This window comes from Notamacropus eugenii, chromosome 1 (genome assembly GCF_028372415.1).
Source record: "Notamacropus eugenii isolate mMacEug1 chromosome 1, mMacEug1.pri_v2, whole genome shotgun sequence".
Classification (NCBI taxonomy): Eukaryota; Metazoa; Chordata; class Mammalia; order Diprotodontia; family Macropodidae; genus Notamacropus; species Notamacropus eugenii.
In genome coordinates this window covers 593,804,891-593,808,944 of record NC_092872.1, presented here as the reverse complement: position 1 = coordinate 593,808,944, position 4,054 = coordinate 593,804,891, and the positions used below count along the sequence as shown (strand labels likewise).

Sequence of the window (4,054 nt, the reverse complement as noted above, 5' to 3'; positions counted from 1 at the left end):
TGTCCTGGTTCATTTTCTCTGCTTCTCCTTTTCTTTCAAAGCAAAGATGGCCCATTGAACAGGTCATGAACTAGCAAATGAAACAAGAAAATCATTTCAAAAAATAATGGTTGTCTGATGAGTATGGTAGAAGTTGGTGTGCATGCTATCCTCAGAAGGAGCCTTCATTAACAAGTTTTCATTAATGAGACCTGAAACTAATAAACTCATAATGGGAGGGTTATTCTGACATGCAGGTGCTTCAAAGGTCTACTCTCCCTGGAAATCATAACTAAAATTTCTCTAATAAGACTGAAACTCAATTCGCTGGCTTTCCTTGAATTAAATTCAGAGGTAGAAAAACAGAGGAAACTTGGGGCATCCAACCAAACCTATGTTACCTGCCTCTGACAACAAGCTTATTCACCTATGACCCAAGAAGAGTATAAGGACCTAAATCTGAAGAACAAAAAAAAGAAGCATACATGTCATATAGCAGTCTTTTGTAACAACACCTAAACAGGTGTCTGTAATTTTTAGTAAGGCTGTTACTGAGAAAAGGAAAGGGAAAATAGGGATAGAATCCCCAAAGAGAGATCAATGGATAGCTGAAGCACTGCTTTCCTCAGTAATGGCATAGGCTCTCTTCAAAGTACCTTTGGGATCTACTGAGACCTAAAAGTTCCTGAGCATCTGTGGCACCAAGTAGAGCCAGGGGTAGGGCGGCCATGCATTAGCTCCTGATCTGGGATTTAGGGTCAATATGTTTACTCTCATGGTAGGTAGTGAAGCATAATGTCAATGAAGGGCCTGCATGCCCCTGAAAACTGCCCCAAGTGCCATGTTTGTCATGGGCTCCATGAGTCATTAACCCACATCATGAAGAAGACACAAGACCTCGCTTGTGCCTTTTCCAGCACAGAGTAACATCAACAACATGCTAATGCTAAGTTTTGATTAGGAAAGAACCTTGTTTCAAATACTTCCCCTGTCGTGAGACAGCTAAGTGGTGGAATAAATAAAGAGCTAGACTTGGAATCTGGAAGATCTAGGTTTAAATCCCATCTCAAACACTTCCTAGCTGTTCAGTTGTATAAGTCACTTCATTGCTCTCAGGCTCAGCTTCCTTATCTATAAAATAAGGGAATTGATCTTGCTGGCTAATTAGAATGAAGAAAACAAAATAAAATCTCAGAACAGGAAGGGACCTCAAAGATTAGTCTAACCTGCACTTAACTAAGGATGCTGTGTAGGTTGTCCTGAGCAATTAATCATCCAACCTTGGCTTAATGAACTGTACTGAGCTAGAACCCCCTACTTCCTCAAGCATCCCATTCTGTTTGGACACTAATTGTTAGGAAACATTGAGATGAAATCTATCTATAATTCCTACCTACTGTTCCTGGTTCCAACCTCTGCGGTTGAGCAAAACAATTCTAATACTTCTTGTATGGAACAGCTCTTCTTACATTTCACACGTAGTGTGAGGGGTGGCACTGTAGACTGTAGGAGTATGTCTGATGTGGCATCTGCACCAACACCCACTTCTCTCTCTCCAAGTTGGTTTACTACTCACAACCTGCACTCACACTGGCAGGTATTGAGGGATTTCCCACACTAGTGGGGCTGGACATGGGCGCAACCATGCCACTACTACTGATTCTCAGAGACCTAGGAAAAACTCAAGTTAGGAAGAGGAGATACCGCTACTAAACACGGTAGCTCCTAAGCTAAGACCTCACCAGTGTGGTCACCATTTAAACAAGGTAGTCATAATGACACTATCGACTCTTAAGCATAAAATATTTTCTAAACAAGAGAACAAATATAAGAAAAGTTATAACAATATTTCAGCAGAAAGTAATGGCAGAAATAATCAAGATACAACAGTCTACAATAACTTTAGTCACATTCTCCTATCAATGTTTATAGTGTTGATGGGGGAGAGTTAACACATACTTACAGAAACCTAGCAATGAGACACATAAGGAAGGAAACTCCTGAAAACTTTCTCCTCTTTCAGGATGTAGATTGTAACAAGGAACAGTATCTAACCAATTAGTTTCCAGGAAAGCAGTGCCTCACTTCCCATCAACACAGTCCCCAGAAAAGCAGCTGAAAAGCCCTTCTCAGATCAAAGCAGCTGCCATTCTCTCTTGAGTTCTATGTTCCCATCTTCTGAGGGTTTCTGTAAACAGTTTCTCTCATCACCTTTGTCCTCTGTCCCTGACTTTTTCTGACTCCTACTGTGCTCATCTTTTTCAGTCACTGACACCCATGCCTCATATCAGTTGTTGTGAACCATCTCTAACTCAGGCTGAGAAACCCATATCCTCAGGTATGGCACAAAACTGAAGTCATTGGCATCACAGACATAAGGGTGTGCATTGGCATGTAATGAATCAATTAGCTTCTCTCTAGCATTGAGGATAACAGGGTATCTGACTTCCTTCCCTTCACTATCCCGTTCTACTTTGCCATCAAGTGCAGGGGATTCTCATGCTGCAGTACGAGCATAATTCAGACCTACTGTGTATATCTTGACATCAGTGCCGTCTGTAGGTTTGAACTCCTCTTAAATGTATATGCCTGTTTTTCTCATGCAGCTTTCTGAGAAATAAACACTACTCCTGCTTCTGATCTTCCTAAAAAGTCTCTGGCTTCCACCTCCAACAGATGTTGGATAATAAATGTAAACATTGTGATGCTCATGACTGAGGAATTTTTCTACAAATAGCTTTTAGAAAACTCCATTTACTTCTACACAATCCTCCCCTTCAATTAGACTTCATTGTTGGGGATTATTTGGACCATGGTTTAAAAACTACATAACAAGAAAGACAAATACCTTCAGCTTGAAGAATACTATAAACTTCTCTCCTGTCTTGTATACGATATTGTATATACAACTGATCACATTGATTACAAATGGGCTCCCGGTTTTGTAAAGGCAATTGCTCTATCCAGTGGAAATCCTTTAGAATGGAAAGACATAAGATAATCACAAAGGGGTCAGTTGTCTATTGGTTCATTCAAAATAACATACTCTTCAAATATCACTACTATGACATATCTAAACAAGGAGATGTTCTAGAATTTCCTTAGTTGGTTTTGATCTAGATTTTTTTTTTTTTTTTTTTTTTTTTGCCATGGAACATATTCCAACCACAATCTGCCTTTCTGGTTGAGAATCTTCTTCCTCATCTGTATGTCCACAGAAATGCTGAAAACCTCCAGGCTTGGGGGGATCTCCTAACTCATCTTTTCTCCCTCTTCAATTCCAACAAAAAATCTAGGGATGACATTTATTATTTCAGAGATGGACATGATCAGAAAAACTAAATGATGATCTATATGTCAACAGTAGTTAAGTAAATAGCCTTAGGGTAGTACATTCTCCCAACTTGCAACTTGTTCCTGCTTACACAAGCACTTGAAATTCTGATGAGAAAGTCAACAGCCAAGTTGCTTTTTTGTTCCCAAATATCACATTTTCATTTGAAACTGTTGACTCAGTTTCAAAAACACAAAATCATCACAGTTTCCCTGAGCTGAAAGGGTGTTCTTTTACCTGCCTAGGGGGCTACTGTTGTCCCACAGACTGATGAGAGCTGGCCAGTCTCATCAAGATGGCTAGCCCCTGTTCCCATTCCCCAGCCCTGCAGCAGATGAGAGTGTCCCCAGGTTCTGCCTCCTTCTGGACTCTAGCAGAACCTCAACTCCCATGGGAGCAGATGCTGCCCACTGCCCACTTACTCTTCTCTGCTCCTACTCTTTCCCACCCTTCTCCCCTCTCCCCAGGGCTGGCCACTAGTCTTACAAAGAAAATCAAATAATTCTTTTATAATTTCTCAGTATTTCCTTCAAAACTCTGAAAATAGTCATATGCAAATAATTTAATGGATCACAAAGCACTATAGCCATCTTTTTTTTTAATAAGCAAAAATCTTTTTGTTAATAAGCAAAAATCTACTTCCCTCCCATCCCTCCATTAGGAAGGAAGGAGGGAGGGATGAAAGGAAGGGGGGGAGAAAGGGAAGGAGGGAGGCAAATAAAAAACCTTGCAACAAATATG

At 40.4% G+C, this 4,054-nt stretch overlaps 1 pseudogene; it reads right to left on the bottom strand.

Annotated features, from left to right (window-relative positions):
* Nucleotides 1–2,012: 2,012 nt before the first annotated feature.
* Nucleotides 2,013–3,652, bottom strand: LOC140527831 (inositol hexakisphosphate and diphosphoinositol-pentakisphosphate kinase 2-like; annotated as a pseudogene).
* Between the last annotated feature and the right edge of the window lie 402 nt (nt 3,653–4,054).